At 40.1% G+C, this 25,730-nt stretch overlaps 1 protein-coding gene across 1 annotated transcript in view; it reads left to right on the top strand.

The window, feature by feature from the left end:
• Positions 1-25,730, top strand: part of ptprn2 (protein tyrosine phosphatase receptor type N2) — a 118,301-nt gene that overhangs the window by 43,371 nt on the left and 49,200 nt on the right. The window lies entirely within an intron of this gene.

The raw sequence follows: 25,730 nt of genomic DNA, 5'->3' as shown, positions 1-25,730 counted from the left end.
ACTTCTCCTGTACACACACACACTTATATACAGTACACAGGACGGTTTATTTGGTCCTCTATTATGTCCAACAGGCTGACAGGTTGAAACAGGTTTGCACCAGCCAGTCCGTTAGAGTGTATGCTCCTCAGTGTGTGTGTATGTGTGTGTGCCTGCATGTATGCACTTGTTTGATGTAGACTGATGGAGAGCTGTCACCCACAGAAAGGAGGTTGTCAGTATGCACTGCCTCAGCTCTCCTGTTCATTGTCTGCGCTCGGATCAGCCAGACGTTGGCGTCAGTGTGTGTTGGATGTGTGTCGCTGTCCTTGCTTTGGTCGGAAATGACTTTGAGAAGCACAGCAATACTCCCAACAGTCAATATCATCCAATATCACCCCACTGGAATCAACATGGTGGTGTTGTTATTGGCTGAAATGTGTCGCCACATTTTTCTTTTTTTTTTTTTTGCCACCAACTCGTTTCCTATTAGGGATGTGCCGGATGATGGCTGATGATACAGATTTGCCGCAAGAAAAGGTTGGGCCCGGGGTTGCGCTTTGGTCTGGTGGTTTTGAAGTTGAGTTTGTGCTGGTGTGTGAGTTTTTGGGCATGTGTGTATTCGCTGGATTACTGTGTGTATCTATACTTATCCCTCACTGTCATGACACTTCAAAATAATCAAATCAGCAAAACTGCAGCCACTTTATACATGAGGTGTAATAATTACACTGTATCATATCTGTTCTTTTCCATCCCCTTTTCTACTTCTTCATCCTCTTTTTTTCCTCCTCCTCTGTTGTATGACTGACTTTGATGAGGTGGCGTGTGGCGAGAGCTAATGACAGGCGTGAGAAGGGCTGAAATGTCAGACCAAATGTTAAGTCAACATGATCATCGGCCTGACCCGTGTTGATGAATTATGAATACAGCCCACCTGAATAGTGATTTGCGAAAGCAGACAGAAGGAGCTTATCAAACTACTTAAGTCTTGGCTAAATCATTGGTTTATCCCAACTCAGCTCTGCGATGTGTAAAAAATGTCAAAATGGCGCTTGGAGATAGCGAGAGTGGTTAAATCCTCCGTCTTTAGTGCTTCATGTGTGCCCCCACTGACCTTAGATCAAATCCTGCCAGAGCTTTATCCCCTGTGACCCCCTCCTACCTTGTTGCTCCCCTCTATTTCCACCACAGTGTGAAGGGAAGTGGACTTCCCACTCGCCTCCTGATATTAAAAATAATAGGAAGTGAATGTAGAAACTGTCCTTTTTAGTGTATCAAATCCTTTTCTAGCTCTATTCCAGCTCCAAAATATGCATGCTTGACATTGAATTCAATACGATAAGGCAATGGTATGGTGATTTCAAAGTGGTTACCAGGTTGTGGAGCAACAGCATGCTTTAAGTGGAATCTGAAAATCAAACTGACACCCACATGCAGTGGCCACCTGGGTAATCCTGGCTGACCTTTGCCTTATGTGTGACTGTGCATAAATGACGTGGCCTCCTAATGAACTCATCAAAACCCCTGCTGTATTCTGTGCTCAGCCTGCTGCTGAGAGCCTGCACAGCATGCTTTATGGCAGTCATGAAAGTAGGAGACCAAAAAGTGTAGAACGCCATGGAAAATTTAGTAAACGTATTATTCTTTCTAACTGATGAATAACCATTAAAACAGATATAATCAGTCATTTATCATCAACGTGCAAATGCACAGTGAACCACGTTCTAAATATACTCATGTTCTGCTTCATACATTCATCATTCATATAAGTTAGGGTTGCGACTAATAATTATATTCTTTTTAGAATATTTTATTCAAAATATCAAAAAATAGTAAAAGCGTCAGTCACAGTTTTCCAGAGCCCAAGATGACATTTCAAATGAATTTTTTGTCCAACCAGTAGTCCAAAACCCGAAGATATTCATTTTACAGTCATATAAAACAGATGGAATAATAAATCCTAACATTTGAGAAGCTGAAAGTAATAAATGTTCCCAACGTTTGCTTTATAAAGTGGCTGAAATGGTTAATTGATCCCCAAAATCATATGTTTACTGTTAGGGCTGTACTTAATGACTACTGAATTTTCATAATGGCATAAGCTATCAATTATGTTTTTGATTAAACGATAAAGTGTAAAAAACAAAAAGTGAAAAATTCCTTTTGCAACTTCTGTGAGATGGAGACATTTTCACATCTTGTTTTATCCGACCAACAGCCAGAAACCCCCAAATATTCAATTTAAAGTCATTAAAAACCACAGACAAACAGCAAAGCTTCACATTTGAGAAGCTGGTAGTAACAAATGCTAAGAATTTTTGCTTAAATGACTGGAACAGTTAAATCAATAATCAAAACAGGAGTCTTAATTTTCCTGTTGTGCTGAAACTGTTGTTGTGGTTTGGGATGTTGTATAATTTCTGTTAGGGCTGCAACTAACAATTACAATATTTTCATTACCGACTAATCTGCCAGTCAATTATCATGTTAAATGATAAGATTTTTAGTTTGCAAAAGTACTATCCCACACAAAATTTCAAAATGTAGTGATTAAGGTGAGAGAGCCTAAGTCTTCAGATGTTTTGTCTGAACAACAGCTCAAAACTGAAAAGTTTAACTTGATATAAAACATAGCAAAGCCACAAATCTTTGCATTTGAGAAGTAGGAAATGTTTAGTAATTATGCGTAACACGTGTCTCAAACAATTAATCAGTTGCCAGAAATGTAGTGGAGAAATGCTCTTGTCGGCCAATCACCACTTGGAATATGGTACATTTACTGTAAATAGTTGTGGTTAGTTTTTATATTTTATGCTACATGTGCTGTACATACAGATCTAACAATATATGAAGCCTTTACTGGTGTTACCTTGACTGTACTCTGCAGAGTCTGAACAAGGTTAATATGGCTCTGCTACATTCTGCTGTCCATCTATCTGCCCATCAGTTCTATTTGATGTGTTCAATGCTCCATTGAAAAGAATAGACAAAGAGACTCGGTTGAAAGGCATGGACAGTATAGAGGAGATTTGATAACTCCTTGAAAAGCATCTTTTGGGCAGCAGGTTCTTAGCGGCTGTGCGGTGAAAGGCCTGCTGGGAGGTCTGACTGTATTAGTGGAGGTAGAAGCTCTTGTGTTCTGCTCAACTGGAAAACGGCAGGACAAAGACCCACACTGCCTAATCCCTGCTCGGCTGCAAAACAAAAGGGAAAGCTGCTGCTTTATCAAAACTACAAGGCATTCTGTGTGTCCATGTTTGTGCGTGCGTGTGTGGATGTGTGCGTGCGTGTGATTTTTTTTCTTTTTTTTTTCTTTTTATTCTTTTTTTTTTTTTTTTTTTTTTTTTTTTTGCAGCTGTGGTGTTCATACTGTGCCAAGAAAATGATTTATTCAATATTTGATGAAGTGGCAGCCAAGCTGTTAAAACCAATGTTGAAATGTGTTGTTTAGAACTCTACTTTTTTTGCCTTCTTGCTTCCTCTCCATCTCAATGTGATTTCTAAACATGTAAATCACCTTCAGTTGGGGGAAATTGGATCTGCCAGAATTGCTTTTGCTCACTGTAAAGCAGCATTTTGTAGCCGATGATGGATTTGATCCACTCCCTGCTTGCACTTACATGTTTGTGCACTTCACAGCGAGTGGGTGGATTTATGTGTAGGAAGGGTGTTTTTCTATAATTATGTCCTGTCATTATATTTTCAGTTGATGCTATAGATGTGTTTTGATGGATTATCTTACAGATTAGTGGCACATTTGTGTTCTTCTCCTTATTTTTGAACTCCATCTTAAATGTATTTCATTGGTGAAAAGGTGACACCTGGTGACTCGGCCACTGTCTACCAACTGTGGTCAAGGATGTCCAGGTCAAACACCAGGGTGCATGAGTGGATATATGTGTGTTAAGAGAGGCTGGTAGGTGGTGGGTGGGAGCTGGATGAGGACACTCCTATTGTCTTGGCTGTCACGGCTGGGTGACCCCGGAGCCCCTCGGAGGCCCCAAAGGCCCCAGAGGCCAGGACACAGCAATGAGTCCGCGGGCCCCCAGGCCGTGAGAACCCCAGCTCTGGTCAATGAACGCTGGGAGCCTGGGGACCCTGGGAGCAACTGGCTGGGCCATCTGGAGCAGAGAGCAGAGACCCTGACACACGGCTGTCACCCGAGGGAGACACGCAGAGACATGGACGTAGACAATGTCTGCCCCCATGTTTCTGCCTCTGCCCCTGTCTATCTGTCTCTCTCTCTCCCTCTCTCTCTCTCTCTCTCACACACACACACACACACATACACATACACTTTCACCCACATGTAAGTGACAGCAGAAAGGAGATCAGGGGAGAGAGAGGAGGAGTATTTTGGAGAGAGAGAGACAACAAGTGTGTTTACATCCACTAATAATGTTTTTATTAACTGCAAAACTGCAGAAATTCAAATTCAATTCAAAATACAGCAAAAAAGTTTTAAATGTGGCCAAGATGGGGTATTGATAAAACCAACGCCTGCCTTAGCCACTAATCACAAGGTTGGCAGTCTGATCCCCGAGCTCCTTGTCCACATGTCAAAATGTCCTTGGGCAAGACATTGAATCCAAATTGCTCCCGATAGTCAAGCTAGCACCTTGCATGGTAGCTCGCTGCCATTAAATGGGTGAATGAACGGCAAATTCTCTGTGGATAAAGTCATTGGCTTTTTCTTACGACTTGTTGCAGCCTCTTCTTCTGTGATGGTTTAAGGGCTTCCGACTGGAGAATTAGCGCCACCAACTGTTTATCTAAATGCACCCACCTCCTAATACTCACAGTATTGGAGGATTAAATCTTTTGCGTATTTTCTAGAAATTAAGTTAAAATTAGTGGAATATTTGGATTGAAACAGAAGAGTTTTGCCTTAAAGCCAAGAAGAGAGACTTTTATACTTTGTGGGCAGATGTGAAATGTACTCCACCCACACAATGTCTATTGTTTTGTTCTAAAAGCATAAGAGAGCCAGCCTAAATATAACTGGGTTGCTTTTCTCTTACTTCCATCTTTCTCTGTCTGCCTGATTCTTTCTGTCTGTCTATTCTCTTCTCTGTGGGAAGGCCTGGTACTCTGTCTGATCTGCTTGCAGGCGCACACAAACACACACACACTCTCTCTCTTTCACACACACCCTTGCAGACAACTCTAAAGTGAAAACACGGTAGCTGTGGCTGCATAATGGTGCTAGCTACCATTTGAGTGGTGAGTGGTAGTCTTTTCCAGCTGAGCAGATTAGCATAGATCTCCCACGCAGACAGAGTTGACCTTCACTCTGGCAAACACTTGTCAAAATGCCAACGATAATTACCTGTTCTCTTTGCAAACAGCACAATGGTTTATCCACCTGCATCTCAGGCATGGAGGACGAATCTGTAGTGCTATAGCTGCCTGTTTTCGGACATACGCTGTTTGTAAAGGTAATGTAAGCCGTGGGGATTCCTACGCGACACAGGTGTGTGTCTGCTTTCTGCTTGATATTGTAATATTTACTGTTCAGAAGTTAGCAAGCCGCCAGAGGCTAAAGAAATAAGTGTGAATTAAATTTTCTGAATGTTGCCACTGCTTTCAGCACACTCGTGTCCAGACACAACGTTCATATGCCTGAAATGAAATTTGTTTTGTCAGCATGGGTTTTGAATGATCAAGAAATATGTCAAGAAAACTTGTTTTTTTTTTTTTTCTTTTTTCTTTTCTTTTTTAATACAACAGAGCTTGGTGGCGTCTGTGTCAGATGCCCGATTGTCTGTGTGTCCATGCCTTAACATCTGTATCAATGAGCGTAGAGGTCAGAAAACAACCCAATTCCTCTCTCCCTCTCCCCCTCGTCCTCCCTCTTTCCCTCTCTCCCTGGGCACTCTCCTCTCTCCTCCTCATCACTGACTGCCCTCTCTGGTTGAGTGCTTGAATGTGCTCAGTTCGGTGATCAAAGTCTTCCTCAGTCTCTTCTCCTCCATTGCCCCTGGCTCTGTGTATGTGTGTAAGTGTGTGAGAAAGTGTGTGTGTGTGTGTGTGCGCCATCCAGCTACAAGCCCAGCTCTCAGTCATCTAAACAGTCAGTCTCACTATCTTCTTTCAGTCTCAGTAGTACCCTGCCAGGGTCTCTTGCATCATCTTCCCGTCTGCTAGAGGGCACACACACCCCCATATATGTATATATGTATGTGTGCATGCACACACAACATAAACGCACAGTGATGCTTATTGGATATGACACATCTCACTTTTCTGTCTTCCTTAACGTTTATGCATTGTTGAGCTCAGAAACTTCCTCTGTCTGTAGCAATAGGTAAATTTATTTGTGCAGACACGCACACATGCGTGCATTTGTGTGTGTGCATGTGTGTTTGCTTGCTGCAGGCTGCTAGATAACCAGAGCTGCATGAGTCACACACTAAACTGCTAAATATTTTGCTTTTGTTTTGGTGGAAACTTTTCATCTCCACCAGGGTGTCAGATGTCTTTTCAATTCCAAGGTCACAATGCTTCGTCCTCATTTTTTGTAAACTTGTCCTGTCTCCTCTGCTGCCTCCAGGAGGAGAAAATATCTCAAATTGTCAAAGACAGCCATTAAAAATGCTCTAACAGAGCATTCTGTCTGGAAATCAGTCTAAAACATCTAGTTTTATCCTTGTCCCTGGCCCTGGAGTGTGAGCTTTCATCAGCCACTGACTCTTTGTGCTCATCTCACAGAAGAGAGGTGTCATGTGGAAACGTTTTCTATTGTGTTGAGGAGCCAAGAATGTTCCAACCGATGAATTGGGCTGTGTCTTACGCTCCTCTTTATCCTGTTTATCCTTGTCAGTTCGTGCTCTTTCCCCGCTCTTGCTCTCTCTCCATGCTCTCCTGCTCTTCGTTATTCCTCTCTCCTTTGCTTCAGTATTATGCCTGCACCTCAGTGCAGGGTCAGGGCTGCACTGCTCCTGTAAACATATTTACTGTGTCAACATTGCTGTTGCAAAGCAGCTGAATACAGTAACAGGTGCCTGTCAACAGCCGGCCAGATCTCTAGTGCATTAAAGGATCTTTGCTGTAGACGAGGATTAGTGTCGCCTGGCATTGTTTGTTTGCTAATTCCATCTCCAAGGTATTTGCGGAAAATAGGCATGAATAATTGAAAGCGATTTCTAGTGGACGAAACGAAGCTATCAGCGAATGGAGGGAGATTAATGAGTAGGGGGTGAAACACAACGCAAATTGGAACAACGGAGCAACCTTTCTCAGACACCCGGAGAGACCCTGAGTTCGTAAACAAAAATTGAATATGCATTGTTTCGTTGGAGGAAGAAAAAACATTGAAATGAGAAAGACATGGATCAAGAAAGGAATGCAGCAATATGTTTAAATGTGAAGAGTGTCAAAGCATGATGTTGAGGTATTATGGTACTTTCTCAGTCGTGAGCATTTTTAAATTGAATCAACATATTGTTTGTCCTGAAATGTGTTTTGATAAAAATCCAACTCTCTGACAAGATTATGAATTCACTCATGTGGGTGTCTAAACTCCTGGTCCAAACCCATAAGTAGCACTTTGCATCTGTAAGAGCTTGTGCTTGTTCTTAAAGGAAAATGACAGCAAAACTAAATGTAAAAGCTTGCTTTTATAAGTTTTTAACAACCTGACACCATCATACTTCTACGACATCATCAGTCCATATACACCTATACTCAGTGTGTGATATCTAGATAAAGGCTGTTAACCTGTCCCCGTAGTTACAAAAATGTGATATGGTGGCAAAGATTTTTCTCATCAAGGACTTTGTTGCCACTTTTCCATTTTTCTTTCTGTTATGGCATTCTTTAATCATCTTGGGTGATCCGATGAGAACCATCACTAAGTAGTATAACCTATATTAGCATCATCCTCAGCTGAAGTAGTTCAAATGTTAACAGTGTTAGCATACAAACACAGTAAATTGAGGTGGTTGCTGTGGTAAACATACATTCATGCCTGCTAAACATTGGCATCTTAGCATGCTAATGTTAGCATTTAGCACCAAGTACAACTAACTAGAATTACTTCATCACAATAGATATAGATATTGATATATAAATTGATTTATGGATATCATATAAATTACATGTGCCCTAATAGAGGATTTTATCCATATTATATGTACTTCCCCGCTTAGAGTTTATTTTGCCTTGATTCCTGAGAGGATAATTTTCGGCCCAGTAGTTTCTCTGCAGATTTGAAGTCATGAGTGAACATGAAAAGATAATGAGTATATTTGTATTTCTTTTGATACAAACAGTTACTGTTTTCAGAAAATTATCATTATGCGATACCAAATTTCATAATTGATCCTCTCTGGATTTGTGCCAGAGGGTTGGTGATGCAATTTTTATCTGACCGAGGACTTTGCTATGATCTAATTTCCAGCTGAGCCTGGCAGGACGGCTGGCGACGACACATTTTCTCACACATGGTGGTGAACTTAATAACACAATGGCTCACTAGCTTCATGGTTTATGAACTGACAAAACGGCACATTTAGCCACAGAGTTGTAATGATGATTAGCTATCTCTGAGACAGTCACACATCAGAGTTTTCTCTGTACTGAATCCCAGAGCCCTGTTTTTGCAGGCCCTGTTTTTTGTGACTTTTGTGTTTTGTATTCTCTTAGAGTTTTTGTTGCTATTCCACAAGCTGCAGGAGCTGAAGGAACGCAATCTCTTGTATACTTGTTCAATGCTGTGGGTTTAAGCACTATGTTGGGCAGAAAATCCCACTTCCTCTTCAGTCCTACCACTACCAGCTCTCTCTCTCTTTCCCCTTTTGCTTCATCCTGACCCCTCATCTCTATATTCCCCCGTCCCTTCATCTTCCATCCATGTACCCACAGTCAACACTACTCCAAGTGAGAGACCACGTGCTGATGGTCCTCATGGTGCGAATAGCAGGTACTCGTACACCATGTTTGTTGTCTGCAAACAGCCACTGTATGTAAATGAGCTTCTCCTCATCTCCTCCTATGAGTCAAAACCCAATAACAATTTGAAGCATTTCCCATAAAATGTGTTAAGGTTTTTGTCTTACAGAGAAGTTTATAACTTCCTGTTTGTTAAGGAATGATGTTGCCCAAAGCAGTAGGAGGCATGATGATGCTGAATTGATGCTGACGCTTTATACTGCCAAAAGTAGTCATCTTAAGTCATTCAGTCTGATAGTCAGCCTTCAAACTAACATAGTAATACATTTTATTGACCATTGGCAGACCATTTGCTGAAGAAAACCACATTTTTCCAATATTGTAATAGTGCAATATAAGGGTAAATAACATGCTTTTAAGTCTTCACAGGCATTCCCTCTTAGTTTTCTATATGTGCAACATTTCATGGGCCATTAAAGGCTGTAACTGTAGAATTTGAAACACTTTTAATTTAATTTCAGGTAACTTTGGTGCATTTTCACTTAGATTGTCTCATTTTTATACCAACAAAACCTTATGCCATCAGAATAATTTGAAAGATGCTGTAATCAAGTACAAAGTCTGAAGTCACAATCACTTCAGGTGCTTTTGTAGTGCTTTAATTAAACTATCACAACCAGGAAAATGCACCTTTCAACTCTCTGACCTCAGCCTGCAGCAGCCTGAATGTGACACAATAAATAATGAAATTAAATGAATAAAAGAAAAGAGTGAGCTGGCTAGTGACCACACAGAACCAAAAGAAAAATATACCAAAGAGGTAACTGGTATTGATCAATAACCTTGCAAAACACTAGAGATGCATTGTAGTCATTCTGTGCAACTAGGCAATAGAATACTTGTTTATCAAGGCATTATGATGGCATTACACTACAAATAAAGATTATTTTCATTAGCAATTAAAAATGAATTCAGTTTAGGTTGTTTGACACAATGATAGAGATAAAGTCCAGGACACTGATACAGGAGTCCATGTGTATATAGATGACATTTTAACACCACCAAATAATAAAATCAACAATAAAATCCCTCCAAATCAAAATCTCATGGAAAGTATATATGTAAAACAACTGCATACAAGTTGAATAAAATTATTTGCTGATTGCCTTGATTAATCATTCAGGCCTTAAAATGTGCCCATCACAGTTTCCTAAAGCCTACCACTGAATTGCTGGTTTTCCTTGAACACAACTTCAGAACCTGAAGAAATTCAGTTTACTATCATACAATACAAAGAAGAGCTGCAAAGCCTGACAGCGGAGAAGCTTGGCTTGAAAAATGACTCGATAGTTACAATAGTTATTTTTGTGTTAATCAACTAACTGATGACTCAACTCATCATTTCAGCCCCACAATGCACATCCTATCCTGACTTTACTGTGTTTGAATCACAACCTCTCTTAGTCTACTAAGTGATGAGCCAGCTGTAAAACATTAAGAACTAAATCAAGAGTGACTAATCTACAGTTGCAAAAACTCTCTATATAGAGGTTAAAAACATAGACTGAAGAGAGATGTTGTTTTGGTTGCATATGGCTGTTAATGGACTAACAGAACTGCGTGTGTGTATCAAAGAGGCAGCAGATGACACTTAAACTGCTTGGATCCACAAAGACCTGGTAGAAAACAAACAGGGATGGCCATACATTAGCGGCGCGATGTAGCCTTTCCTGGTGTGTGTGTATATGTGTGTGTTCCTGTTTGTATTTCCACAGTATATCTCTGTCTGAGCTCATGAGCATGTGTTTGTATGTGTGTGTTTTTTCTCTTAATGGTACATCTGCACTAAATTGGCCCCTGAATACAGTGCGCTCTGCCAGTGGTTTTGTGAGCTACAAGTGTAGAGAAACAAAGGGAGCCAGGGAGCTTCAAAGCGGGTGGGTGACATTTCGGGCTTTCCATCTTCAAAGCACTATTTGCTTTTGTAGTTCCTCTTTGAATATAATTATATATTTTTTTCTAAAGGATTACAGCTGTCTGAAAACATAGTGTAGAATTTGAGGGCCATTTCATAACATTTTCAATAAAGGATGCACAATGAGCCGACTGTTTTTTATGTCATTATTTTAAATATATTTATTCCACTATTATTTGCTATTATGCATAATGTAATACACATTTTGTGCAGCATATAGAACACTGTATCATAGTGTTATCCTTATTGGCAGCTATTGGCAGTGAATTGATCGTTGACCCAATAGAGCCCCTCGGTGAGTGTCTCCAGATGGGAGAGACGTCAAATCCACCCTGTCCCTTCATTTTCATTCACCTCTCTTCCTCTTCTCTTTTTCTTCCACCCCCCTCATCCAAGTGCCTCTCTATAATTCATGTCCAGGTGTAGCACCAGCTTTCTTTGGCACAGGGCTTGAAAGAGAAAAAAAAGACAGATGTTCAATTTTCACTTCCTTTGTGCATCTCTCTATATCTGTTTGTGTGCTCGCAGGCCACTTTTGCCCCCCTTTTACCTGTGATGCAGACTGTGGTGTCCCTGCAGTTCAGCATAAGCAGTAATTAAGGCGAGTCATGGCCGTGACTAACTGCTGGCTCTTGCTTCATGTGGATCTGGATGTTATGGTTTGCATATGGTGTTGTTGTCTTTGAATTTGTGCAGCAACTCACGTGCACAACATTTATTCAGAATTTACTTTAAAAAAAAAAAAAAAACATAACACATAAATAATGTCCAATTTGGTTGTTTTTCTCCCTTGATGTTGGTTTCGAAAAGCCCATTTTTTTCAGTCACGCGGTCATCATGAGAGGCGTGAGAAGCATGAATGCCAAGATGTGCCCACGGCACAGCTGTATTTACATGCAGCTTCTGTGCATCTTGTCATACAAAACTCATGAACCCCCCACTGACTGCAAAGCTGTGGGAGTGAGTGAACTCTGCAGGTGGATATCTATATTGCAAAGACATGTACAGTCTAATGCACAGTTGTGGCCTGGAGAGATCCTGCACTGAACTGAAGATAATGACTTATTTCAGGATGAATGTACAAAGTATTTAGTTGTTATTTTTATCTTTATCAGATGGGACATGTTGCACAATTGTTTTCTAATTTTCTTTCCTCCATTTAATTTTGAAGCACCTATTTAGCATTCATAAGCAGCATGCTGTGTATATATATATATATATAGTATACTAGCTATATACTGATATGATATATGATATATAGCTATATATATATATGGTTACAGCAAGGACTGAATGATTTGATTTGGCTAAAATATCTAAATCAGCGTGACAACAGAGAAAGAGTCACCACTCTCTTCGTCTTTTTGAAAAGCAGAATCATACAGTCTGTTTTTGCCCTGTTGAAACATCTAAATGAAATGATAGTAGTGGCTCTTCTTTCAGTCTTTGGCCTAGTGTTAATAGTACGAACACCTGTCTGCAAAGAGCTTCATTTTAACGTTTGACCAACTCACCCACAAAATTAACGCAAATTAGCTAAAGCTGAGTAAATATGAGGCCATGCTTGTCATATCAGCCCATTTAATACTAACACGCATTCACTAACTAAAGTTCCAACTGCATGCACCTTGTTGAGCCTTTAATTATGTAATTTAAATCATAACTAATGATTTGAAAATTCATACTCATTCATTCAAATTTTAACCTTGATGTGAAAATTATTAATCATTCAACCCTCATTACAACTGTTTATACACCAGTTATGAATGAAGTTATTTTAGAAAAAGAAATCCTTATATCTGCATCCGACTACACTATAATCTGTTAACAATTTATCAGTTGTTGATAAGCTGCTCACAAATGCTAAACCAGGGAGGTTAAAATTAGGTATTTAAATGGCAAAGTACAGTTTACACTGATGATCAAACTGTAGCTCTTCATTTGGAACACCTACTCTGTTGCCAGACAAGAATGTCAATATTAGACTATTCTGTAAAACTACTAATTATATTCAATGACAAAATTCATTTTGTTTTTAAAGTCCCAGCTTTATAAAACACCTAGGTAAGGGCAAAGGCAACTAAAACACTCAGTTGAGCTCAGACCTTGCCACATAAAGAATATCATCCAATATGGATGTAGTTCCTATGCAAAACGTTAATTATTTTATTGAATAAAGGAGAAAATCTTTTTTGTGATTTTCTACCATGATCTCACTCATCACACTGTCTGTCTCTGTGTTTAGATGAGTAGAAGGAAGAGATGAGTGAACAAGCCTGAGGGAACTTCCATCACTTTTAAAAGGAAATCATTAGTAGATGTTGCCATGTAATAGATCTGTATTTTCACAGGAGCTTACTGGATTCAACATGTTATTTTTTTCTGGTTTTTAAACCACTTCCACTTTATCTGCTTCATTTTCAAGGGAATGTCCACAGTGATTTACTTTTGGCAATAAAATACCTGTATTATGCCTGATCTTTTTTTTTTTAAATTTCAAATAGAAAGAAACAGGGAATAATAATTTCTCTATTACCCAAATGTTTCCTATTGGGCACATTTATGTTCGTCTTTCCCATTGTAGGACCCTGGCTGTATCAGCCTGTTCGTGTGTGTATATCTGTGTGTGTGTGTGTGTGTGTGTGTGTGTGTGTGTGAGTGAAACAAGTACCAGAGGGATGCATTTCAAAATAGGTCGTTGCTAATCCCCCTTAAAAATGAACATTCCGTTGCCGTGCACTCAACTGAAAGAAAAAGAAAGTATAGAAGGAAGAAAGAAAGAAAAGACAATGAATTATGGATAAGTTTTAAGAGGGATATTGCTCCCTGGCCTCCTCATGGTTTTTCATTTTTGTTCCTCCTCCCCTCCCTCCCCCTGTCTCTCTCTTTTTCGCGGTGTCCTCTGCCTCCTCTTAAATCGATACGGGCTGACTGTCATGGGTCAGTGGCCTGTATGCATCAGGCTGGACCGCTACACAGGAGCGCTGTGTCTCCCAGGGCTCTCTGTGGAGGTGATAACTCGTTCCTATCTCAAACCTCTCTTTAAGGGACACCCGCTTTCAATTTAACTTCAATATCCACCTCAGATTGACTTGGGATGACACAAAGGAAAGGCATATATATGTATGATCACAATTTCTCTGGGAAGCAAGTGGGCATGCCTAAATACCTGCTGCTATATCTTTGCAAAGATATTGTGGATTATTTTGTATAAAGTCTGCCCTACGAGGATACATTTTAATTGTGCTTCTGCTAACCACCCACCCCCTCAATTAGTTATTGCTATGCCTGTCAAGTTTTTTGTTCTTGCACAGTAGTGTTAAATAATACAGTTTACAAAAATAATAATAATGACAGTTTCATCGTTTGAATCTAGTTAATGTCAGTGGAAATAATCGTAGCTAGCAGATATAGTCACCTGTAGCTAGCCAGCTAGTTAAGCTAACATTATCTTCCTGAGCTGCTTGTAAAAGGCCATTTCTGTCTTACTTTTCAGTGTTTCCAGCTGACTCATTTTAAAACAAGAATCTTGTAAAAGGGGTCTGTGCTATCTTGAATAATGAATTTGATTGGGGTTGCTTAAGCAGGGGTTTTAACATTAACGTGCAAAATGTGGAATTACATACTCCCTGACCTTGGAAGTAACATCCAGTTACTTAGGCCCTAAGCTAGTTTGCTGGACATGCTAATGGCTACAGCTCACATTTGAAATCTGTTCCGTAGTCTACATTTTTGCTCTTGTATTTTTGGTTTTGAATTGGGTAAAATTAAGAAACCGCTATCCTAGCTCTATGGCGACTATTGCTCTTACAAAGTGTGGAGAAATTCAAAGCTTAGCAAAAATCAGTGTAAAATCAGAGACAAAGCAGCAATATATCATGAACAAATTAAGTTAAGGTGGTATTTCTTCTTATCTTTTTAGAGAATATGAACAGTTCTGTTCTTATTTCATATCAGACTGCAGTCTTTTTGTGTATCACAGTGGTGTGTGTGTGTCTAGCCACAGGCTTCCTCACACTCTAAGTCCAATTACCTGTGTTAAGGCCACATCTGAGACGGGGGATTACAGCATATTATTCTAGCACAAACAACAGTCTCTCTGCCCACCAACCTGCAGGCAGCCAGACGCAGGCAACCGAGGAAGGTGTGAGAGGTGTTACATTAGCACCTGGATGTGCGAACAGCAGACTAGTGACCTTTTACCGGTGACTGATACACTACCTGGAAAACTTGTTCGCCTCCTGTAGTTTCTTCCTCTGTCCTCAACTCTTTTCGATATCTTTCCGCCCCTGCGTCTCACTTTTTTTCCCCCTTTTTTAGTCCTCTTTCTTTGTCTGATGTTGATGCTTTTTTTCTGTCTTAAATTGTGTTTTTATTTCATCCTCCGTTTTCTCTCCTGTATCTATTAAAGCACTCTCCACAGAACCATAGCCTGTCTAAATTTTTCTCTCATTTTTTGACAGTTGATACTTTTACCAGAGGATGTTAGTCAAGATGTCGCCTCTTTCCCTTGACTTGTTGTCACCACTTGAAATTTTCTTTGAAAATGATTGTGATGCAAAATACTATATTAAACCTCCTCAAGGCACCTCCTGTTCCCCAGAAAGGCCCTGAAAATATGTCCCCCACTTCGAAACACCTTTACAAAGAGTGATCTGTCACCACAATTCTCAAGCCAGAATTTCATATCCGTCTATCTTTTTTTTTTTTTTTACTATTAGGTTTTTGTCTTCTCTATCATGTAACAGCTACCATGCCTGTACAAATCGCTGTGCCTGAACATCCGCGAGACACACGACTTCCTTCAAGTCACCTGCCAGGGGCTCTAATTAGACTGATAAGCAGTGCAAGTGGAATCAGCTCTTCCTGGTAATCAGCCCCACGGAGCCCAGACAGACGGCTAAATGAGGAGGAGATGAGCCATGCAGCCCAACAGGTGTCCTTAAAAAGACAGGGAGGTGTGCTTATACAGTCTTTTCTTTCCCCTCTCTAACTACTTGAGAGTTCGGTCACAGGAGAGTTTGGTACATATAGAGAAATTCTGCGGTTATTTTGGAAATTAATACTGGGAAAAAAAAGCAGTATGTTGGCACTTCTGCGGTGTATAGATTTAATCATCATGCTGTGAGTCTGAGCGGCTGCCTCACTTTTAAAAGGAATTGTTTGAGAAACTGCAGTAAGATGATTGATTCAGAGTGGGGGGACTTATACAATGGCAAACACACTAGTCAAACTGTGTATTTTGATTTTTGGATTGTATCCCATCCTGAATACATTTCTTGCTTCTCTCTTTGCAGTCGCAGCTGCTCTGCTTTAGACATATAATAATGATTATCACATTTTGTCCTGAAGCTAAATAGTAATAAAAAAGCGCCCAGTGACACATCAGGCAGGCTGAATGCAAAATGATATCAGAACTAATAAAATCTCAGAAGGGAAATGTCATATTTCTCATTTTGACACCTGCGTGAGGCTGTTGTGTTACACTTTCATTTTACACCCACCACTCCCAGCTGTACACAGGAAAGCAACACGGCGAGATTAACACTGCGATCTGAGGAGCAGCCAGGATGCTTCACAGAGACGAGGAGAGGCAGGCAGATAGGACGCGGATCTGGGTTACTTTATCCACTCTCTGAGGGAAGATGTCCTCTGCACTAACTGGTTGGAGGGATTGACTTAAAGGCCAGTGACAGCAAATGTGTTCGCTTTGACATTAACCTCCTCCAGCTGAAAGCATCTTGAAAACCTCAGTAAAAAAAAGAGCCTTGGAAATTTAATCTAGATGCTCAGACAGTACATTAGATGGAACAGGGAGGCTGATAAGGGACAAATCAGAAGCTTTGCAATCAATGCATCTTTCAAGTGGATTTTTATACCGTTGTTCTGATGAATTTATACTCTGTCAGGACCACATTAGCAGCTCAGCATATTGCAGGAATGATTTAGGATCCATTTTGGTTTGTTGTTTTAGATTGTGTTAGAAAATGGTGGCATCCCTCTCTGATTCATACTGACACATCTATTCATTGAGAGTGCACTCTTGTATCTTGAAAAAATAAAGGAGAAAACACACAATCAATTAGCTGACAAAAAGAAAATTAATCAACAACAATCAAGTCATTTCTCAAGCAGAAATGCCAAAACATATTCTGGTTCCAGCTTCTCAGTTGTGAGGATTTGCTGTTTCTCTGTGGCTTTTGTCAAATTTGTTCAGGTTTTGAACATTTTTGGCTTTGTGCTTGGCAGTTATCACTACTATGATATGCTATAGACAAAATGATTTGATGCACCAAGAAAATAATTGGCAAATTTATTGATAATCCATTAGTTGCAATCTGAATTTCAAATATCAACACATTAATGACAGTGGTAGAAATGTAAGAGTTGGTAACACTTTATTTTATGGATCCCTTTTCTTTCCCCATAAAATTCCTTAAAAGTATCATGAATGTAATTGTATAGCTGTAGAGTTACCTAAGAGTTTGCTAATTAAAAAAACAATGATCTGGCATTGCTATGGTTAAAGTTTGGCAAGGTTTATTAATAAAAACATTAAAACAATGCTACTATCATAATTGCTACGGCCACTAGAGGTGAATTGTAACTATAGATCGTAATTGGCTGCTCACACAAACGACCTATGGTCTTGTTTCTTCCAGGACAGCCTTGAACATACTGTATCTGTACATGCTCTCTTTGTTTACTATAGACTGTTTGATGATGATCCTGTTCATATATCAAATCCTGTTGATGACTGTCAGAGTCCAATCCACCCCCCACCCCTGCTTACTCCACCTCGTCTCTCATCCTCTCCCTCATACTCCTGACTTGAGTGATGGCGTTTGTGATTCCTAATGACAGTCGGAACAAATCTACGTTAATGAGGTCACATTGGGTTGCTTCGTCTTTCTGTTTTTTTTTTTTTTTCCCCCATTCTCTGAAATCACCCTTCACAGCTCTGTACAATCACCCCGTTTCTGAGTCTCAGACTCGGACCTGGATCCAAGCTCCAGCGAACCACCATGAAACAGATCAATTCCTTCGTCGGGAAGACCTCCCTGCAGCCAAAATGGACACCCTGTCCTTCTGAGCATGTCTGTTTTTTCCAATATCCAAGGCTTATTATCTCTTGACTCACTGGAGCTCATATCCTGGCCTCATTCTAATGCTGCCTGCTACGTTTCCAAACTCTGCCTTATGGCGGCTTTAGCATATTTATTGATTTATTTGGGTTTTCCAGTGTGTGTATTTGTGGACTTCTTAGCTGTCTCGTCTATGATAATGCATTTATCTATAACAGAAGAGGTATGTGTGCATGCATGCATGAGCACTCACATCCACGTAATGATGTGTGTTTCTCCTGGCTTGAGCAGGATGTCTGCACCAACACATCATTACGATTCGTTCGAGCCATTAGCTTGCAGAGAGTGAATTGTGGATGAAAAGCACAACTGCGTGCGCAGCCTTGTGTGTGTATGTGTGTGTGTGTCTGTGTCTGTGAATATGTACAGTATGTGTACTTGTGAGGTGTGCCCTCCTGTGCGTCAGTGTGCATACTCAGTATGTGTGTGCTCAGCGATGTGGTTAGTAATGTGGAGACCTGCAGGAGACGGTCCTTGGAGAGAGCCTGCAGGATAATTGCTGCCACAGTGACAGGTAGGGCTGCCTCTGTCAAAGTTCCCTCAGTGGGGAAGCAGAGGAAGAGTGTGTGTGTGTGTGCGAAGCTCCGTGTGTCAGCCTCACCATCCCCTCCTCCAATAAGCATTTCCCCAGTAGGCTCCCTTCAGACAGTGGCAGACTTCCAGATGTTTTCATCTTGTATCACACACATATCCAGGGAAAGAAATGCATCTCTTACAGAGAGCAACAATTTTTAATCAATTGGATATAAATTTACCCAAGAAAAGACCTCTGAGTATCATTTAGTATTACACATTGAGTACATTTTAGTTACAAAGTGCTGTAGACTGTGAAGGACCCTGGATGTGTAAAGACTTTTCACTTGTTGGAGTTTCCCTGAAGACTGCAGTAAATGTTTTTTATGCAATGTCTCTCTGACAACAAGGCTGCTGGCTTGTGTTATTGGAAAAGGTTGTCCAAAGACCCAGCAGCATGGCTCTGCAGCATGCTGGACTCCTGATGACCATGATTGTTTCAGATGTGCATTGTTCAACTCATCACTCACGGTAATCTGCAGACCTATCCGTTCTTTCAGAGCGATTGTCACATGTGATTTACATCGCATATGTCACACATCTGCAGATTGTCATCTCTGGAAGGGACCGTAAATGATGTAAACGTGTCCCAGTGAGAACGCAGCGTGACATCAGTGGGGTTTCTCCCACATCTGGAGGTGCCTGCCATCCAAGTCATTTGCCAGCGCTGCTTCTGTTCCCCCCCGATCTCCTGCAGTCCGTGAAGAATTGGTGTCAGCACCTATCAAAGGCAAAATGCCTATTCTACACAGAGTGTCAGAGCAGCCACAATCTATTAATCAACCAGCCAGCAAAGAAACAGATATTATGTGTGTGTCTGTGGCTGTGTTTCTATGCGTTTGTGTGCACATTTGCATCTCCACACGTGCAGCAGAGGCAAAGACTCGTCCAGGTGTATTATTCCGCCATCTTTGAAAAGGGTCTCTAATAAGGCAGGATGCAATTATAAATGTGTCATGTGGGTTCTGTTTGAAAGAGGAAGGGGCCTGTATCATGTTTGATACCAAAGGCCGGGGTAGGGTCTGCAGCGGACACAGGGCGCATGCTGATTGCATGACTACAGCCATTACAGGAGCTGAAACCAGGCAACAGACTTCATTTCCTATCCCCTTATTCCACAGTGTTGTCTTTTAACAGCACCTGTAATGTATCGACAGAAAAACACACATTGACTTCTTAAAGGAAACATTTTACATTTCTGATATTTAGTATTTTGCAGCAGAGTTTAGAGGCTATATTCAGTTAGATAGCAAAGGTTTGTGGTGTGTTGATTTAGGCTGAATAACAGCAGTTGGTTTGTTGGGGAGCACTGTTGGCTTATCCACAGGAAGCGATCGATCAGGGTGAATAAACAGTGAGCCAGCCAGGAGCCCCCGCTGTTAACAGCATGGTCCTACCATGTGACAGACGTGGTGGTATATGATTGGCACTGCTGATTGGACATTAGAGCGTAATGCTGCCATGGGCATCGTCATGTTGGGTTTAGTAGAAAAAAGAAGGCGACTTGTTTCCTGTTCAGTCGAATTATTTGGCTTAATTCAACTCCCTATTTATGTTTTAGGGGTCGAAATGAACTATACTATTATATTAAATTGTGTCTAATCATGTAAGATTTCCAGATAGGCATTATTATGAGCGACCAGTATTAAAGAATGAGTGGATAGGCAGCCATAGTGCCATTGTAGGATATATTAATCAGCGCAGACACGATTATTCAATTGACAGAAAATTAATTAGCCACAATTTTGCTAAGTGATTAATCTTGTTAAGGTCTTTCTTCAAGCAAAAACGTGAGGAATTGTTGCTTTATCCTGTTTTCTATAATTGTGAATTGAATTATGGCTCCGACTAAGAATTATTTTCATTGTTGATTAATGTCAGTTACTTTCTTGATTAATCAATTAATTATTTGGTCTATAAGATATAATAAAATTGTGAAAAATGCCTTTCACAGTTTTCTGAAAACAGAGTTGACATATTTAGACAGCTTCTTTTACTCAACTAACACTCAAAACCTTAAAATTTACTGTTATTATTAATTATTTGTTGTTGTTGTGTACTCTGATAGAGGACTAAGAAAACACAATATTCACATTTTAGAAGGCACAACCTAAAGGCATTTCGCCTTTAAAAATAACTAAAACACATAATCAGTTATCTAACTAATTGCCAGTTGATTAATCATCTAATTGTTTCAGCGTAAACGTGGTGTTTTCGACTATTTGTCAAAAAAACAAGCAATTTGCAGCTTCAGGAAATGTTGAAGGCCATTCTTTTGCTTTTTTTTAAATAAAATTTATATACTGAACAATTAATCAGTTAGATCAAGAAATTGATTTAATTGAAACATAATCCAAAGATTAATCACAAATGAAATTAATTGTTAGTCCAATTCTGCTTCGGCTCTCCTCCACCTTGTCCCTCTGTTTCATCTGTGGGTTTTCTCAGAGATGCAGGTCCTTTGATTTGGTGTCTTGATTTCTACAAGTCAAGGAGCAGAATAACAATTGATGCGCATGAACAAGAAGAGACAGAGGAGAGAGTCAGGTTGTGGGATTGTCTGAGGGGGAAAATGTGTGTGTGTTCAAATATATATTAAGTTATTTACAGGATGTTTATTCTTACAGTAAAAATAAGAGCTCATGTGAAAGTCATTCTATATTAGTGTGTCTGTGTCTCTTGTAGAATATCCTTCCTATGATGAATTTCCTAGAATCTATACTGGAAGTGGAAAAACAAGAAGATGAAAAAATAATCCTCATAAAAGCACAAACAATATCGGTGGGCTGATTTACATTTTGATAAGTATCAGTGAGCAGAAGTCAGATGTAAAGGGTCACATACATGTTATATATCATACATATAATGAATATGCTGCCACTCTGAAGTCAGCGCTGTGGCTCTTTGCACACGGAGCTATGAGGGAATATTATTGTTTTTGTTTCCCACCTAGGATTTTGACTGAAAAATGAGTTGCTGTGCATCTTATCTGTCTGGAGGATCAGGTGCATCTCCCTCTCTTTTCCTCCCCCTCTTTCCCTCTCTCCCTCCTCCTCCCTCCACTCTGATAGGTAGAGACAGCCATCATATGTGCGAGGGGAAAGTGATGGGCGGAATGGCAGCTTTAATATCAGAGCGATTGCCAGCTGATAAGGCTAACGGCTGTGGAGAGGCGTGAGCGTCAACCCTCCTCCGCAATAAACACTTTCATTTTGTTTGGTTGGAGTGACGGATGGAGAGATGGAAGTGGTGAATAGACGACTTGAGGAGCAGGGGAGGGAGGGGGGAGATAGATGGAATGGATGTGGATGTTATTCAATATTAACAGATCAATCAGAGGGTGGTGAAATATGTATTTTGTCAACTATATACCCCTGTTAGGCCAAAGAGGAAACATTACGATCATGTGACTGCAGTGGCTGCTGTGCCGTGTTGAAATACAAAATACTTACAGCCTACAGTGGGTGATTTGTCTCCCGACACTGAATTTATATTGCTTCTAACAATAACAACCCTGTCGTATATCAGAAAAATGAATATATATATTCATGACTTTAAGCTCTGATGACTTTATGATAATCATTTCTGAATTGCTATTAGAATCTATGATGAGGAGTGCACAATTGCTTCAGTTTGCAGCATATGGCGGAGAAAAGCAACATTTTAATCAAATTATATCTCGCCACAAGATAATTTGTGTTCAGCGCATATGCTACAGAGCAATTTAAAGGTCACATAAAATCAAGCTTAAATGTGTGTTTTCCTCTATATTTTCACTCATTAGCGTGCGTGTCAATGATGTTTTGAATCACTCTGTAGATTGATGATTGAAATGGCCTTTTCCTCCTCCTCAGTAAGTCCTTGATGAGTTTTTGAAGTGTTCCTCAGTTCTTCCTGTTCACTTGCTTGAATTTTCTGATACTAGACAGAGACAAGGTGATCACGGTTTAAATCAAAGCACATTCATTTGTGCACAAGTTTGGCAACCTTTGGCAACAGACAGTAGTCTAGCTGAAAAACTACAAGTGGAGGCTGAAATTTTATTTTATCCTTAAGATTTCAGTCCCAATTGATTTGGACACACCTGTGGTTACTGGTGGTTGTAATAAGTGCAGTTCAATAATACAGCAAACATCAATTTGTGCATCTTTTTACAGTGCAGCCAAACAAATTCACATATTTGTAACAAACATGAGTAGCTGAGTGAGTAGGGCACATCATCATCATAGACCCATTTTTGATGAAAGGTCATGGTCAGTGTGGCATTTCCTGTGACTGTTTCACAATAAAGGCCACCCCATGTTAGTTGGATGCTTTTAATGTAAAGTAGCTGCAGTAGGAAATGTTTTAATCATCAGTAGTACAGGGCTGATGCTGTATTTGGAGAGTGAATGGTAAATGCTGAAGCTGATATCCATGACAAACAAAAACACCGGATCGCTTGCATTCATCGTTTCCTATGAATCCCCTAAGTGTAGATAGGAATTTTGAATCAAGTGTGGGAATAATGGACTTCTCCACTTACATCAAAAGCTACTATACAATGATAAATATTGAATGGATGAATGAATACATTGGCTACTGCTATAGAATTCAGTGGTCTCAAAAATGGGATTTTCTTTCATGAAAATCTTAAGGATTATAATTACTAATACTTTACTGAGGCTATTGTTTTCAATAATGATGTTTCTGGTCTAATTGTAATTGTATTGTAAACGAGTGACATTATTGTCCAGCTTAAGACCTTTATTCAGAAAGTACTGGTGATCCACATTCATGAAATATGTACTGAATAGTCCCAGATCAGGCAGTTCTCATTTTTATATTCATCAATAAAACTGTTGGACGTGTATGTAATTTCAATAGAAAGCACATGAAAATGGAGCACTTGTGAGCACATGAAAAAGCATTTTGGCTTTACTGTGCCTTTTTTCTCTCTCTGAACATCAAATGATTTGGCTCAATATGACTCGGAAACCGAAAAGATCAAATGAGCAGCAGGGATCAGATCTCGATATTAGAGATCAGACTAGATAGACTCAGACAATGCCTATTAAAATGGCTGGAGGAGCCTCTCTGAAATGAGACCTGACATCTCTTTTCCACAGTCTGTCAGGAGTATTTGGTGGCTAATTTGAAGCTTACAAAATCTGTGTGTGTCTATGAGAAAAAGAGAAAGAGAGTGAGCTCCAGTGGGAGGTTAATATGAGGGGTGACCAAAAAGAGATGCTGTAGGCTGTTATCTGTACAGTCAGTGACAGAACAAGCAATCCATTGGCTAGATCCTCTCTGCAACCCAGATCTATCCAGTTGCCAGCTAATGAGCTCGGCAAGTACATTGTATTTACATTTAAAGTGGCTGTTGTGGGACTGTCCTGTCCCTCACGCTGATTGGAGAGTCCTCAGCTTTGATTCACAAGTAAACACTGACCTTCAGGCTACTTTGGTTTCACTATAAGATGGTTAATGTCAGCTTGTCTGTCAAACCCAGAGCTCCAGCCACACTGACATGCATGTGTGTTGATTCCAGGCTAATCTTTCGTAGTTTGACTCATGATGTGTTGTGACCCCAGAGGGGTCCTCATTAGGACCAAAACGTTGTGTGACCTTTTAGCAGCTTTGCATCCCCCCACCACCTACGCCCTCACCCAGCTGGGCCCAATTACCTCGCTCATTACCCCCCTCCTAAATAGCACCAGGACTGAGCAGGTACTGTAGCTATCTATGGAGAGGCAATATGTCTGACTAAATACAGGGGTGGCAACATGAAATGAAAATGAGTTTCATCTTGGAGACATGCCAGTTGAAGACTTTTCTCCTCTCACTAATGGCAGAAGATTTTCTTTTTTTCCCCTCTGTCTACATCTTTTATGCAGCACTCTACTTTAGAGACTTTGAATGTATATTTGACCTTTCCAGCCCTCTCGCTGCCTCCCTTATCCTCCTTTTAGCCATCCTTCAGGAACCCCTAACCGACACCTAAAATATAAGATGTCCCCTTTACTGCCATGTTGATGAGATGATAGGATGATCAATGTTTGCAGGATCTTTAATAACCAGAAAGAGAAAAGGCGACAGAAGAAGAGCAAGGGAGATGGATGATTATCCTAAAAGTAGCGTGCTTAATTAGATGGAATGCTGCATACATTGTGGACTGAGTGGAATCATTGGGATAGATTAAAATACTAATTAAACAGGCCCTTGCCGAATTTGGAGTGTGAGGTGGGGTTCAGCTCTTCAGGGTCATTTGCATAGCCTTCATCTGGGGAAATGGGATTTAAAGGACCTGCTCTCTTTCTCTTCTCTCTCTTTAACTCTCACTCTTTTTCCTTTTCCCCATTACCAATCACATTCACATGCTAACAAACTCAATTAAAATTATGCTTCATTTTTTCCTTTCTCTCCATAATTTGGCATAATCTATTAAGGCCCCTTTGATTTTGTTTTTCAATATAAATGTTTCCATCAAAGTGAGGAAGGGGCGTTGAGCACAGAAGGGGAAAAAAGTCGGCAAAATGTGTGATCTTGAACGATGGATATTTAACATTGCCTCACTTTGGTTTGATTTGCATGAGAATATCTTTCGTGAACAAAGCTTTGGAAATAGCATGCCATATTTGATTAGATCAATAGATCTGAGGATCAAACTCTGGTGGTGTATTAATTACTGCAAGAACAAAGGCAGGAGCTCAAGTTATTGTGTGCTGCGAATCTACAAGCACTTCATCTGCTTTCTTGTAATCTTCAGTGGGCCTGTGTCAATGTATGTAAGGATAGCAGTGAATTTTACATTTTGGATTTTATGTTTTTAACCATGGTAGCAGTGAAGCTCTTGAATGGTAGTGCCTGTTCGCTACAGTCCAGACTGATGTGTCTCAACAACAATTAGACAGATAGGAAATTAAATTTTGAACAGAAACTAATGGTTTCTAGAGGAGGAAGCCCTGACTGATGAGTTTTGTATGAAATGTCTTGACAGCTATTGAAATGATTGCTGTGAAATTAGAAACCAAACATTCATTTCCCTCTTAGGATGAACATCAATAACTTTGGTGATCCCCTGACATCATTAGGTCTGTAGTTTGGTATGACCAAATACCTGCAAAGCCGACAGCATCCCATTAGCCGTAGGTGTACTTTGTGATAGTGCTAATTAGCACAAT

Source organism: Lates calcarifer, linkage group LG24 (genome assembly GCF_001640805.2).
Source record: "Lates calcarifer isolate ASB-BC8 linkage group LG24, TLL_Latcal_v3, whole genome shotgun sequence".
In the NCBI taxonomy this organism is placed as follows: domain Eukaryota; kingdom Metazoa; phylum Chordata; class Actinopteri; family Centropomidae; genus Lates; species Lates calcarifer.
This window is presented reverse-complemented; position numbering and strand designations above follow the sequence as displayed.